The sequence below is a fragment of the Xiphophorus hellerii genome, chromosome 8, assembly GCF_003331165.1.
Source record: "Xiphophorus hellerii strain 12219 chromosome 8, Xiphophorus_hellerii-4.1, whole genome shotgun sequence".
NCBI classification, from domain to species: Eukaryota; Metazoa; Chordata; class Actinopteri; order Cyprinodontiformes; family Poeciliidae; genus Xiphophorus; species Xiphophorus hellerii.
This window is the reverse complement of record NC_045679.1, coordinates 4,753,688-4,769,736: the sequence shown is the minus strand read 5'-3', so window position 1 is coordinate 4,769,736 and position 16,049 is coordinate 4,753,688. Positions and strand designations below refer to the sequence as shown.

Sequence of the window (16,049 nt, the reverse complement as noted above, 5' to 3'; positions counted from 1 at the left end):
AAGTTAATCTACAGGATTATTAGATTACTGATGAACTGGAATCAAACAACATGATGAACAGCTGATGTTTCTTTGTTTTCTTCTCTGAACAAACTGCTTCATATTTTTGTTCCCTGGTATCAAATTCTTGTCTCCACCATTAAAGTCAGAATCAACAGTTTCCTGTTGCTCCCTTTCAAAATAAAATAAATATTGTTAAAATGTGTTTGATTCAGTCAGATTATTAAACAGTTAATCTTCTCCACTTGTAGAGTTTAATGATTGTGAACTACAATACTTCCTGTTGTTCAGGTTGAATCAGTGAATGTAAATGTTGCTCCATGTCTCCATCTAGTGGACTGATAGTAGAAGTGCAGCAGCTGATGGCAGCTTCCTCTGCCTCTCTGCAAATCTTTTTTAGCTGCTGTTGCCAACAGCAGACATGGCTCAGTTTAATGTGCCATGTCTGCACCATGTTGGAGGAAGAAGAGAGGAAAATATTCTGCTTCTCTGACCTGAAGAACAGGCCTTCTGATGGTCGGCATTTTATTACCAATTTGGTCATAAAAACATTAATATTTTTGTAAAGACCGTCACCGGTTCTGTAAGAAGGAATGGAAGAGAACTCCAGCAATGTATCATGAGAACCTTGTGGAAGGAAACCAGAACATTAGACTGAAGGAGATTCTGACAAAACCTGAGGAGATGGAAGCAAACTTCTGAATATTAAGTTATGAAACTGTCTCCAATATATATTTTTATATAATTATTCTCTTTCTTATTTCTGAATCATGAGGCTTTTCACATTCCTGGGTAAAAGTTACTCAAGACATCAAAATGTACAAATAATATGAATTCTGATTGACTAGAAGTTACCTGTGGAAAACCACAAGGGTCAGAACTGGGTCCTAAACTTTTCTTACTTTACATAAATGATTTATGCAATGAATCTAATTTGTTAACATTTACTTTATTTGCTGATACATTATTTTGATCTGGTCAGTTTGGAGCAGCAACAGTTTAATGGAAGGAGAATTACAAATATTAATGATGTGACAAAAATAGATTAACAGTAAATTATGGAAACATTTGTAATATTTAGCAACAAGAAAATAAAAAAATGAAAGTTCATACTTTAAAATGTTATGATTTAGTAGAGATCAGAACAACATTGATTATTTACAATGTCTATAATAAACTCCTTTCATGGTGTAAAGAAACATTGTTAGAAATGAAAGAAACAAACTATAAACTAATAGAAAATGATTTATTTAGGATGAATATTAAAAACAATTGTAGGTAATTTAGAGGGATTTCTAGTTTGCAATGATTTAGTGAGGAGATAAAAGTGTTTTTTTCTCTTTAAAATATTTGCTAAACAAATAAAATAAGGTTTATGATGTTTTTTGTGAGTTTGTCTACAAACTTAGCTGGAAATCCTTGAAGATGTTTTAGAAAAATATACAGGAAATATTTTGCTGCTTTGATTTTGATGATGATTTATGTAGAACAGAGTGAAAGTTTTATATGTTTGTTTTTCTATCTAAACTTTTTTCAGTTTAAACTTTGTATTCTTGCCATTGACAGTAATTTAAACTTTGTTTAATTAATTCTATTCTTGTCTTGTTTTTCCAGCTTTGTGTTTTTTCTTGGTTTTGTGTTTGTTGGTTTTCAGCTCTTTTCCTTTAATGAATAAAATCATCATTTGAAAACTGTTTATTGAATTTAATCAGTTTTTCTTCATCAAATATTAAAATCAGTTTGATGATCTGAAACATTTCAGGTGGACAAAAAGGCAAAACAGAAGAAATCTGTAAAGGAGCAAATACTTTTCACAGCACTTTATGTTTCAGGTCCAGAGAAATCAAGCGGTCCAGTCTGGATTTAGAAGCAGAATGTTCTGTTTAAGGTGTGACTGGAGTCCAGTTGTTCTGGGTTTCTGGATGAGTCCAGAACCTTCTGGATCAAATAAACCAGATGCTCAGATCTTCTTATCTGGAACATCTGGGAGAGCTTCTGACTAAAACTACAGACATCAGGTTCAATGAGGATCTGAGATCTGAGAACGTTTCTATGAAGCATTTTAATCCTCTTGTCTCTGTTAGGTGGACAGTGGAGAAAAAGAAGCAGAAAAAAGCAGAACTAAGAACTGGGACATGATGGAAACCAGAACTTTCTGACCTCAGATCTGGAAAACAAACTTTAACTGAGACGTTACTGAAGCTTGATGTTCAGTTGATCCAAATCTAAAGCTGGTCTGCAGGGACAACTTTAGGGTTTGTTTGTTTCTGCTCACCTGGAGCACCAGCCGGGTGGAGTCAGTCTGAGTTCCTTCATCATCTAAAGAGAGCTGGAGAACATTGAAGATCCTCCTGGAAAAAATGGGAGCTTTGGAAAGAAATGAGCAGGAAGAGAAAGAAAAATGGATCTTCATCACTTCTGAAGTGGACGACATCAGAGTTGGATTCAGTGGAGTCACATGAAGAACAGAACACTGAGGCTAGAATAATAAACATCATGCTAAATATTAGCTGCAGCTCCGTCAGAAGAAGCTTCAGGTTGAATCTAACGGATGCTGAAGATCTCAAAGTGGATGAGAGGAAACCTGATGAGCTCTACAGTCCACTAGATCCAGATCAGAACCCTGGAGAACATCTACGCTGGAAGCAGAGCCACAAGCTAGAAAAATATCCAGGTTTCTATCCAACCTGAACACAGGAAGTCCTTTCTTCTTCTGCTGCAGCTGAGAAGGTCCTGCTGCAGAACTGAAGCCACACAGTTCCTCCACAGCAGAACAGAGGAGGTTCTGGAGGAGACCAGGGTCCACATCTGGACTCAGAGTTCTCCTGAGCTTCAGCAGAGCTGCTGGCATTGGTTCTGATCCGCCTCTGTTCTGGTGTCTGATCTTCAGAGACCATCTGAACCGACCCATCAGAACTCAGTTGAGGTGGTGGAGGATGAGGATGGGGCGCGGCGAGGAGGAGGAGGAGGAAGAGGAAGAGTGCCGTAATCCATCTCTCTGCTGTGGAGACCTGTTTGTCACTGATTTCACCTTCTTGTCTGCCTGTTTGGCTCTTTTTTTCAGCCAGCATTAAAATGCCGCTAATTCATTTTGGTATTCAGTCAGCACTATTATTATTTCAACATTATGATGGTCCCAAACCTATCAGTTCTTCTACTATTCTGGCTGCATACAACTTCCTTGTTCTGAGGACATTGAGTCTGTGAAAAGCATTAAGACAGACAGACAAATATGAGAAACTTTTGTGAGGAGATTCAGAGTGCAGTGGAAGAAGGAGAACAAAACAGAGACAATGTGATTGATGAATGGTGGATTCTTGCTCCTGAATCTGAAGCTGTAAGATTACAGTGTGATGAGAATCTGAGAGATATTCTGATGAGGACAAAGAACAGGATATTGCCCCCGACTACAGTCATCAGTCTGATGCTGGAACAGAAGTCAGAGTCATCAGGGAACAGCCTTCAATTGATGCAGCTGTGTTACGCACAATTGATCAGAACCAGAACCAGAACCAGGCCTGTGTGTTCTATGCAGTAAGAGACTGGTGTATTCAGTGTTTCTGTGCTTTGAACCCTCATCCATTTTACTTCTATGTCAACGGTGGAGCAGGAAGTGGAAAATCCCACCTGATTAAATGTATTGACTCTGAAGCAAGCACTGCTCTGGATCATCAGATCCATCAGTAGCCTCTTCTACTGATGGAGAGGAGGCTGACATATCAAATCAAACTGTCATGTTGACTTCATTTACAGGAACAGCAGCTTTTTCTATCAATGGCTGTTTGTTACATTCACTGCTCAAACTACCCAGGAGTCTAAAACCTCCCATTCAAGGACTTGATACTCAACTAGATGAAGTCAGATTTGAGCTTTTAAATGCTGAAATTATTGCTACTGATGATATTTCAGTGCTTTCAAAACCTCTTTCTGCTGATGTGGATGCAAGACTGAAAGAAAAGGAAATCACTGAGATTTTGGAGGAACGTCTGTTTCAGGGTCGTTGACGTATCAGGATTTCCATCAGGGGAAATTAAACATTTAAAAATATGTTTATCCATTGCAATTATTAGAACATTTGAAATGTTGTACACACAGAAATTATAATTAAAAATTAAAATGAGACGGTTTCAGAGGTTTTTTATCAATATGATTCGGCTGTGGTCTTAAAAATGTCATGTGGTGCGACCGTGATTTATCTTAAAATAAAGTATTTTCCATCATTTATTAAACATTTTTTTATGTTTAATTTTACTGAAGGTGTTTAAAAACAAAGTTTTTAATTTTCTTTGTATTTTTCTGACAATTATGACAGTTTTTCCCCAAAAATGAACCAGTTCCATTTATAATTGTCTTATATTTTTCTTCACCATTTCATCAAACTGTGTTAAAAATAAATAAACGCCAGTCACTTGAGGAAACTGTATTAGTGATTAATATTTCTGCTCCACAAATTAGATATTCCATTTTTAGTTCAATACATTTACTTTTTAATTGGTCACCAAATGATTTACAGAATAAATGTCAGCCAGTAAACGGGTCAAAATCCTTTAAAAAATAAAAATAGTATTACATCCAGTAACAGTACATTACAAAAAACACAAATTAAACACACCAATTTAATTCACATAAAAATTAATGCAGTAATCAACTTTGTAACAAACATTTCAAACAGATCCTCATAAAATCAGAATGTTCAGTAGATTGATTTTATTTTCTGAACTTTTTAAAGTTTTATTTTAAAAACTTAATAAAAACAGAAATGTTCAATCTCCCAAATGTAAGAACAATAATGACAATAGAATAATTCAGTTGAATTGAATTATTTTAAGCAGAACCAAGTATGATAAATAATGTAATCATTCACAAGTTCCCCAAATGTGAGTTTCTTTCAAAATGGAAAAGATTTCAATGAACTTCTAAACCATCATATTACTCCTGGGTAGAGACGCTCCCATCAGGGTTTTTCCTGCCGGTTCTGATCACCATGAGGTCCGATCACTGCCGATCACAGATACCGATCACATGGATTGGCTGTTAATGTTTGTGTTAAAAGTCCGTCTGTTAGTTTAGCACTACATTACCCAAGATGCATCTGTTTTATTTTGTGATTCCGTTTCACGTAGTTGAGTGGATTGTTTTTTCTGTGCTACTGTGTGGCTCGGTGGCATGAAAGTGGCATCCGCTGACATCCACCATCAACCTATCTTGGGTCCTTCGTGTAAGAAACCTGTGTGCGTTTTTTATGATATAACCACACACACACACACACACACATACACACACACACACACACTCATATACGAAACATCAATAAACTTTTGAGCTGCACCATTGGAGTCGCCCTAGTCCTTCTGACCGAGGAAGAGTCGATTGACGAGAGATCTGGATTTAGCGCCTGTTTAGACGCACACAGTCTTCTACAAGTGGTCCTTCGAGCCGGAGTCTCATTGGTCGAATCAACAACATGGCTACTTCACAAGACAACGCTTCTCAGGAGAAAGGTCACAAGCATAGTCCCCGTCCACGCAGGAGCAGGAAGCTTCCGGGACATCTGGCAGAGTATGACCATGACCTACCTGATCCAGAGGAGTCAGAGTCGTCAACAAGCAGCAGCTCAGAAGAACCTGATAAGGATAAGAAGCAAAGATGGGACAAGATGGAGGCAGTATGGGGCAGCGTTTTAGAAGCAATGAATGAGATGCAAGTCACTATGAAGGAGACCAGTGGTGCATTAACCAAGCGTGTGGAGCAACTAGAGCGAACATGTAAGTCATGCAGCCCTCTCCTACCACACAGTCACGCTCAACAACATGGTAGAGCAGAATCCCTTCCTGCATTCCTACCACATCCTAGCAGTGTGGATATATACAGCAGTCACACCAGGGATCAGTTGAACATAATGGCACCAGCAAGGCAGGACAACAGAACACCTGTAAACCTACTAAGACCAGTAGAACCTGCTGCATCCTTCTCATCTCTAAAGGCAAGCCCCAGGGTACAGACAGCACCATGGCCAGTTCCACAGCCAGATGTACTTACAGCACCTCCGCATATGCTTCAGTCACCATCTGCGTCCCAGCCTTGGACGAACACAGCCTTCCAGCCTGTAGGTCGGTCTGTACCTTCACCTGTTCCACAGCCAAGAGGCCCTCCGGTTTACCCAGCGATCCAGCCGGCATCGTTGCCAGCTCCGCCTCCTGGAGTGAACCATGTGATACAGCCTGCTCTACAACCTGACATCCAAGTATCACAATCCATGCAGCTTGGGCAGCTTGAACCACAGCAGGCTCAGTCTCTATACAGTCAGAGATACCAACATCCGCAACTACCAAGCTGCGCCAACCAGTTGCACTCTGCACCATCATACAACCTCGCTGCAGCCTCCGCTACACCTCTGCATCAGCCACCAGAGAGAGTGGCAGCACAACAGAACTACAGCCAGCATTATGCAGTTCCACCTGCTGATTTTCCCAGACATTACTCTGCTGCCTATCCATCACCTCCAGGTGAATACCAGGCAACAGCCTCCCTACCTTCAACAGCAGAAGTCAACCAACCAAAGCTGTTGGAGATGATTGTGGCATCATCATACGGCATCCCAAAGCCTAGACTGGTAACATTCAAATCAGGCCGAGAGAGTGAATTTGCACTGTTGAAGAAAGGATTGGACAGCCTACTAGGGCCCCATGCACACCTCACAGAGGATTATAAATATCACATCCTGCTGGATCATTTAGAGCATCCATGTGCTCTACAAGTTGCCAGGCGCTATATTCACGACCGCACTCCCTACACTAGTGCAATTCGAGCATTGGAGCAGAGATATGGACAGCCTCGACAACTAATCCAGAGTGAACTCAGTGCTATCCTTAACTACTCTCCTGTTAAGGCCGGTGACCCTCAAGCCTTTGAAGATTTCTCCCTGGCAGTGTCTAGCCTTGTAGGTCTCCTCAGTACTATGGATGATGTAGCAGCCAGTGAGCTCCAGTGTGGTTCACATGTAGACAGGTTACTCACTAAACTCCCTCCTAGTTACAGAGATAGTTTCATCGAGTACTGTATCACACGTGGCATTATACGCACTGGTAGCAGCCGCACATACAACATGTATGACCTCTCTGAATGGCTCGAACGCAAGTCCCACGTTCTTCAGCTATCCAGGCAAGCGACTCAGCCTCAGCCATCAGACAGACCACGATTGGAGAGAAGTAACTTCAGAGCACCCACAGGATCTAAAGCACAGAGTAAGTCTGCATCCATATATTATGGCTCAGATCCTGCTCAAATACAGCCAAAGACAGACACTAAGGCAGACACTGTGAGTCCTTCTTCCCCTTCCAAGAAGAAACAGAAGTTTAAGCCCTATTGCCCATACTGTGAAGGAACAGAACACTACCTCAGTGGCTGTGTAAACTTTAAGAAGCTAGACCTCACAGCTGTCACCACTTGGCTAAAGGATAAATCCAAATGCTGGCGCTGCGGCCGTAAACACACTCCAGAACAGTGCACTCTGAAGAAGCCGTGCACCACCTGTGGAGAACAGCACTTATTAGTGCTTCATGACCTGGCTGAGGCTAGAAGGCGGGACCCTAACATCCTAACAGTGAGTACCAGCAGAGTATTTTTGGGTCCTGTCAGTCACTCTGGCCGTGTAATGCTCAAGGTTGTGCCCATTCAGTTACACCATCAGAGGAAATCTCTAGACACGTATGCTCTCCTCGACGACGGCTCAGAGAAAACCATCATACTCCCAGCTGCAGTTAAGTTATTAGGCTTATCACCAGAAGAGGAAACTCTATCTCTGCGCACCATCCGTCAAGATGTGATCCAGATAAAGGGAGGCAACGTCTCATTCCAGGTGTCCCCGAAGGCCCAACCAAAACTGCGTTATAAAATAACACAGGCCTTTACTGCTCAACAGCTCAGCCTAGCTGAACAGTCATGTCCAGTGGAGCTCTTGAAGGAGAAGTATCACCACTTGCAGCAAGTGCAGCTGGAGGGATTCAAGCAGATACAGCCTCTTGTGTTAATCGGTTCAGACAATGCTCACCTTATAACTCCTGTCCGTCCAGTCAGACGTGGCCCAGCCCGTGCTCCTGTCGCTGTTTGCACCAAGCTGGGGTGGGCCATCCAAGGTCCAAGCAGTAGTATGCCTACACAGCAGGGAGACATGCACTGCCTGAATATATCATGCCTTTCTCCTGCTGAGGCCCTGCATCAGGACGTTCAACGTCTGTGGCAACTAGACGCTCCCATACACAGACCTGAGAAGGAGGTCACACGCTCAAAGGAGGACAGAGAAGCCATAGCCATGTTAGAGACTAAGACCATCAGGATGTCTGTAGATGGCGTGGAGAGATATGCCACTCCTCTGCTGAGGAAGAAGGACTTCCCTCGGATGCACGTCCCTCCAGAAGTAGTTAAAGGCCTGCTGAGGTCCACAGAGCGGAAGCTGATGAAACGTCCGGACCTGGCCCACACATACAACCAGGAGATCAAGAAGTTGGTTGATTCTGGTTATGTGGTGAAGTTGACTCCAGAAGAGATTCATAGTTCTACTGAATCTTGGTACGTGCCACACCATATGGTACACCATAACAACAAGGCTCGGGTGGTCTTTAATTGCTCTTTTGAGTTCCAGGGCACCGTCCTAAATTACTACCTCCTGCCAGGCCCTCCACTGGGGCCTACACTACTGGGTGTACTCCTCCGCTTCCGTCAGTATCCTGTGGCAGTGAGCGGAGACATAAAGGCCATGTTTCACCAGATCCGCCTGCTCCCTGAAGACTGTCCCCTGCTACGGTTTCTGTGGAGAGATGGTGAAACAGAGAGGCTCCCAGATGTATATGAGTGGAGAGTCTTGCCCTTTGGGACAACGTGTAGCCCCTGCTGTGCTACATTTTCCCTTCAGAGACACGTGAAGGATCATCAAGACACTCATAAGGACATCTATGAATCTGTACATACAGCCTTTTATGTTGACAACTGCCTGCAGTCCCTCTCTGACCCACAAGAGGCCAAGTTGCTCATCAACAGGATGAGAGAGTTGCTCCTCCAAGGTGGATTTGAAATAAGACAGTGGGCCAGTAACCTCCCTGAAGTGGTTGCCCATCTGCCCAGTACGGCCAGGTCAGAAAGCTGTGAACTGTGGTTGAACTTCAACAGCCTTGATCCACAGGAGTCAACATTGGGTCTCAGCTGGCACTGCCCAACTGATGTCCTGGGATACAAGCATCGCCCAGTGTCCTACACAACTGTCACGCTGCGCAATATTTATAAGGTGCTAGCCAGTCAGTATGACCCATTGGGTTATATCTGTCCTTATACCACAAGAGCAAAGCTCATTGTGCAGGCCCTGTGGAGTACAGAGAGAGGATGGGATGAGCCCATAGAAGGAAATCTGCTTCAGTCCTGGATTGAATGGGAGGAAGAACTGTCTAATCTTCAGCAGATTAGCATCCCTCGCTGCTACAGCCCGCACAGCATCACTGGTGCTACAAACGAGGTTCACATCTTCTGTGATGCCTCTGAGAGATCCTATGGGGCTGTTGCCTATCTGAGAGCCACAGAGCAACAGGCACACATCTCCACCTCCTTCATCATGGCACGCTCAAGAGTTGCACCCCGCAAACAGGTGTCGATTCCCCGACTGGAGCTGTGTGCTGCGCTGACCGGAGCCCAACTAGCCAAAGTTCTGCAGACTGAACTCTCATTACCCCTGCACTCTATCTACCTGTGGACGGATTCTACTACAGTGCTGCAGTGGATCCAGTCTAGTTCCTGTAGGTACAAAGTTTTTGTTGGGACTCGGATTTGTGAAATACAGGAGTTGACCTCCTCAGAGCAGTGGGGGTATGTGAACTCTGATGAAAATCCAGCTGATGACATCACAAGAGGGAAACCACTGTCAGAGCTCACTATCTCCAGCCGCTGGTCACAGGGCCCACACTTTCTCACACAGACTCCTGACACCTGGCCAAAACCCCCAACAGAGTTCCCAGATTGTGGCAGTGACGAACTCAGAAAGACTGCTTTCTGTAGCTTCACATCTATATCTCAAAATCTACCAGATCCTGCACAGAGCACATCATTAGAGGACCTGGCTCTGGCCACTCACCAATCTCTACATGGGACAGCTGCCACCTCCTTCACTGCTGCTGAGCGTCTAGAGGCAGAGACTCAGCTGCTTCGCTCTGCACAGAAGGACAGCTTCCCAGAAGAGGTCCGAGCCCTCCAAGCAGGTGACTCTGTCCGCTCAACCAGTCGTCTTAGTGCTCTTTCCCCTGAATATGACAGCATCAGTGGACTGATCAGAGTTGGAGGCCGCCTGCGCCAAGCTATAGATGTAGACCCCGACAGCATCCATCCGGTTGTGTTAGCTCCTGATCATCCTCTGACTCGTCTCCTCATAAAGCACTACGACTCCCAGCTGCTTCACCCAGGTGCAGAGAGACTCTATGCAGAGATACGGCACACATATTGGATTCTCAGAGGTCGACAGGCCATTAAGAAACACCAGTACCAGTGTGTGGACTGTAGGAGATGGCGCGCCTCACCTTCCACACCAAAGATGGCTGACCTTCCTTCAGCTCGTCTGAGACTCTACAAACCCCCATTCTGGTCTACAGGCGTAGACTGTTTTGGACCCTACCTAGTTAAGATTGGACGTCGAATAGAGAAACGCTGGGGGATCATCTACAAATGTCTGACCACTCGATGTGTTCACTTGGATCTCCTCCCTAGCCTTGACACCGACTCTTTCCTGATGTCATTACGCAGGTTTATTGCTCGCCGGGGGAAGCCGTATGAGCTGTGGTCCGACAGAGGCACCAATTTCAGGGGAGGCCACAAAGAATTGCAGAGCGCCTTTGAAAACATGGCCCCAGTGTTGCAGCAACAGTTAGCCAAACAGACCATCAACTTTCATTTCAACCCGCCGCATGCTCCTCACTTTGGGGGAGCCTGGGAGAGGGAAATCAGGTCAGTCAAATCAGCTTTACAAGTTGTCCTGAAAGACCAGGTTGTGGCAGAGGAAGTGCTTCTAACAGCTCTCATGGAGGTTGAAGGCATCCTTAACTCTAAACCTCTCGGTTATGCCTCCTCTGATGTGGCTGACCCGGACCCCATCACGCCAAACCTTCTGTTAATGGGGCGGCGGGATGCAGGATTACCACAAGCAGTGTATGGTCCTCATGATGCCCTGTCCAAGAGAAGATGGCAACACAGTCAGGTTGTCAGTGATCATTTTTGGAAACGCTTCATCCAAAACTACCTCCCAGGACTTCAGTTAAGACAGAAATGGAGGAAATCTACTGATAATACTGCTGTGGGACAAATTGTGATGATCGCTGATTCCAACCTTCCCCGAGGACTATGGCCTGTCGGGACCATCGCCAAGGTCTTCCCTGGGACGGATGGCATCGTTCGAGCTGCTGAGGTGAAGGTCAAGGACAGTCTCTACATTCGCCCGGTAACCAAACTGGTGGAGCTTCCTGCAGTGCCTGAAGATTTGGATCGTCCTTCCAACTAGCGGACTTTGTATGAGTGTATTTGTTGCAAATACAGGGGCGGCTGTTAAAAGTCCGTCTGTTAGTTTAGCACTACATTACCCAAGATGCATCTGTTTTATTTTGTGATTCCGTTTCACGTAGTTGAGTGGATTGTTTTTTCTGTGCTACTGTGTGGCTCGGTGGCATGAAAGTGGCATCCGCTGACATCCACCATCAACCTATCTTGGGTCCTTCGTGTAAGAAACCTGTGTGCGTTTTTTATGATATAACCACACACACACACACACACACATACACACACACACACACACTCATATACGAAACATCAATAAACTTTTGAGCTGCACCATTGGAGTCGCCCTAGTCCTTCTGACCGAGGAAGAGTCGATTGACGAGAGATCTGGATTTAGCGCCTGTTTAGACGCACACAGTCTTCTACAGTTTGGCTTTAGGTAGAAATGCTACTATGTGATCTGGCAAAATGGAGCCATAAAATCACCTCATTTAGACAAAAACATGTCCAATACTTGCAGGCTCATGGCTAATTGTTCTGGTTCTGATGGCTTGTTTCTGACCCAGTAGAGTAATTCAGCAGAACACAGGGAGGAGGCAGAGGAACTCCATTTGTTCTCTCAGATTATCTCATGTTGGGACATAGAGAAAGTTACATTAAAACTTTTTTAAAGTTTCCCCCTCAGTACCGCGTAGCGATGGTCCAACAAAGAATTATTGTGATGATTAATCAGGTTAAAAATTGACTCATTCTGAAGATTTTTAACCATTTACACCTTTTTTATACAGTTTTATACATTAAAAGATACAAAAAACAGATAATTAAATCACTTGTTAGAATATATTTACAAAGTTTTTTCCATCTATTTTTAAACTTTCTAACTTCTTTTCTGCAGTTCCAGGGTGAGTCTTTCTTCATGACTCTTTAAGGAATGAGAAGCTCAGCTCAATGTTTTTATCCAACCTTGTTATTAATCAGTGAAATAAGTTGGAGGAGAGACGTTTGGTTCCTGTTGCAGCTCAGTGTTAATCTGGTTAATCTGAGAGATGAGCTCCAGTCTAACACTGCAGTGAGGATTAAAACCGGCCAGACAAGGTGAGGGACGGAGGAGAGGTCACCATCAGGAAGTTTGAACCTCTGCAACAAACTGCATTTTAATCACAACCAGCTGCTGATTTTACTGGGTTTTGCTTTTTCCAGTTAAATCCTTTATTTTCCGGTTTGGGTTGAATCAGGTGTGGCCCACGTTGGCGCTGTGGCGGGTCATATCCATGTTGGTTTATTCACTAAAAACAGGTTTACTTTTTGTTATCAGATTTAAATGTAAAATATAGCAGAGATGCAGCGATCAGACCTTTTCTGTCCAACACTGATCTCCAGTTTTCATTCTGCTCTGATCTTCCAGTTCCTGGGATGTTTCCTCCAAAGAGAAAAATGTTCTGCAGGTTCTGAGTTTCAGGTAGAAGTTCTGAATGAAACAGAAAATATTAAGATTTTCCCACTTTAGGCTTCAAAGCATTGACCTCTGACCTTCATGGGATGGGAATGTTTTACTTTAAATCAGGACTTTCTGAAAGGCAGAGTTGATGAAAAAATCTTTTTAATGCAAATATTTAAATTTGAACAGGAAAAGAACAGAATGAGCAGCAAATGAACCAAATACAGAAGCAAAATGTTTTTTATTTAAAACACATGAAGAAAAACTACAGCAAATTTACAAAAGGAAGATTTAATGTTCAAATCTGACATGTTGAGAAAAATAGGAGCCGATAGAAACAGAAAATGATCAGTGATTGAGAAAAACTGATCAACATTTCAATGAAATCTGATGAATGAAAGGAAAAAATAAGAGAAACAACATCTTGATATTCAGTGTGAAGCTTTGACTGGAAACAGACAGAAAAACATGAGGATCCTGGAATATTCCTGGAATAATCCTGGAATAATCCCAGCTTCCATATTTAAAGGACTGGAAGAAGAAAAAGTTTCCAAGGACTCAATCAGAATTGTTTCACCAAGAAATAGATTGTAGAGACTGAACTATCTGTTCAACAGTGAGAGAGTTTCTCTGACAGGAGGAAAATCTTTAGACTCTTTAGACTCAACTCAGCACAGAAACACTGAGGAACCATGAAAACAAAACCCAAACCCAGGAATCAGAGGTTCAGTGAATGTGGTGTTGAAGGTGTGGAGGAGGATCAGTGAGTCAGAGGAAACTCTGTAGAAGGACAGAATGCCAGCAGGACAGTCCACATACACTGCTACTCTGTTAGAGACAGAGGAGGAGGAGAGACGAGTTTCTATGTTATTGTGACAGACAGAGTAACCATCAACTTCAGAGCAGTTCAGACTCCAGGAATGATCATTCTCTCCAAGCAAACAGTCTTCACTGTTTCCTTTCCTCCTGATTCTTCTGTAACTCACTGATATATAAACCAATCCTCTCCACTTGACCTCCCAGTAACAGCGACCAGTCAGACAATTTCTACACAGCAGCTGACACCAGAAATCAAATCTGTCTGGATGATCAGGATATGACTGAAGCTCCTTCACACGTGTCACCTTCCTGTTGTCTTCAGACAGTTTGAGTTTTCTGCTCACTGTGTTTGTGTCGATGGTGAGTTGACAGGAATCTGATGGAGAGAAAAAACACAATCCAGCTGCAGTTATTGATCATTTATTGACACTTTGATGATGACTCCTGAATGAGTGATGTGACAGTTTGAAGATGGTTGAATGTGAGCTGCTTTGTTGTCATGAATCAGATGAAAAACACACTTACACTTCCTCAGACCTGGTGTCAAGAATGGGACTCCAGCAGGCTCCACCCTGAAAGGAGGAGGGGGGTCAGACCATCAGTTTCTTTCAGCAGCAAACATGGACATTACATGTCTCTCAGACACACATTGTCCTCCACTGAGACAGGAACAGTCCAACATTTGGATTGCAAACTGCAGTGGATGTAGGAAGGACAGTTGGTGCTGCTGCAGCACAACTCATTTCTCCAAACACAGGAAAAGCTCCAACAGAGAGGAGAAAGGAAATCCCTCAGTAACAACCTGAAGAAACTCACTGAAGCCTAAAAGGACATCTGTCATGTTGGATTTTAATTTCCTTGCCCACATGCAGGTGCGCACCGAAGAACAGACTTTATGTTTAAGAGGGTTTGTTTTAATGAGGTCAAACGATTGTTCGAGAATTGAGACTGGAGGACGTCAGGAGGAAAAGGGAGTCCAGGTAGGTTCAGGGGTCCCGGGCTGCAGCGGATTGGAACGGCTTGGAGGTGCCAACCAGCGAGACGCGCCTGACCGGTGAAGTTCCAGGCTTGGCTCCGGGAAGCGGGATCAAGGTCTGAGAGGTAACAGAGAGGAAGAGGATAAAATGACTGGACAATACTTAACATGGACTATGCAAGAACTTACGGCTGAGTCTGACCAACAAGTGGTAACCATCGAGCGAAGACTGGTGGTTCCACCGCTTCTTAAGAAGCCTGCCGCTGGTTACCAGGATCCGATGCAGGTACGTCAGGCTGTCAAACTCCTCCGCGTAGCTCGTCTCTGGAAAGAGCCCTCACTCCAACCTGAATCCTGACAGTACCCCCCCTTCAACGACCGCCACCTGGTGGTCCAGCGACGCTCCTGGGCCTGGAGGCGTGAAACTCACGTAGAACAGATGGATCCAGACGATCTGGGAATGCAGGAGTGCTCCTCCAGGCCGTACCCCGTCCAATCCACCAGATACTGAAATCCCCGACCCCGCCAACGGACATCCAGAATCTTATTCACCTTATAGGCCGGAGCTCCATCGATGATGCGGGCGGGGGGAGGGGAGGCAACCGGAGGACACAGCGGGCTAGTCCTCACCAGTTTCAACAAGGAGACATGAAACACGGGGTGCACCTTAAGAGAGGGCGGGAGCCCGAGCCTCACCGCAGAAGGGTTTATCACCTCCTGAATTTCAAAAGGGCCCAGAAATCTAGGGGACAGCTTCCGAGGCGCGGCTTTCAGGGGAATATCCTTAGCGGAGAGCCAAACTCTCTGACCAGGACTATAGAGAGGGGCCGGCTTCCTTCTCCTATCAGCAAAGCGACGGTTCAGGGCAGCGGTGCGATGCAAGGCCGCCGCGGCGTCCTTCCAGATGCGCTGACATTTGCGGATGTGGCCGTGGACCGAGGCAACGGCATTCCTCGGTTCGTCAGAGGGCAGGAGAGGGGGCTGATACCCCAGAGAACACTGAAAAGGGGAGAGACCAGACGCAGAGGAAATGTGACAATTGTGTGCATACTCAACCCAGGGCAGATGGACGGACCAGGCGGAAGGGTTGGAGGAGCACAGGCAGCGGAGCGTAGACTCCACTTCCTGATTCAGACGCTCGGTTTGCCCGTTGGTTTGAGGATGATACCCTGAGGACATCGATACTTTGGCCCCCAGCGCGCCACAAAACTCCTTCCACACTCTGGATACGAACTGGGGCCCCCTGTCGGACAGGATCTCTGTGGGGATTCCATGAAGCCTGAAAACATGTTT

The 16,049-nt window shown here is 44.5% G+C and overlaps 1 long non-coding RNA gene across 1 annotated transcript; it reads right to left on the bottom strand.

The window, feature by feature from the left end:
* Positions 1 to 14,605: 14,605 nt before the first annotated feature.
* LOC116724638 (uncharacterized) lies at positions 14,606 to 15,423 on the bottom strand. The gene is made up of 2 exons (XR_004340193.1): positions 14,959 to 15,423; positions 14,606 to 14,874 (listed from the first exon to the last, which is right to left on the bottom strand). It is a non-coding gene; the product is annotated as an uncharacterized LOC116724638 (long non-coding RNA).
* Positions 15,424 to 16,049: the final 626 nt, after the last annotated feature.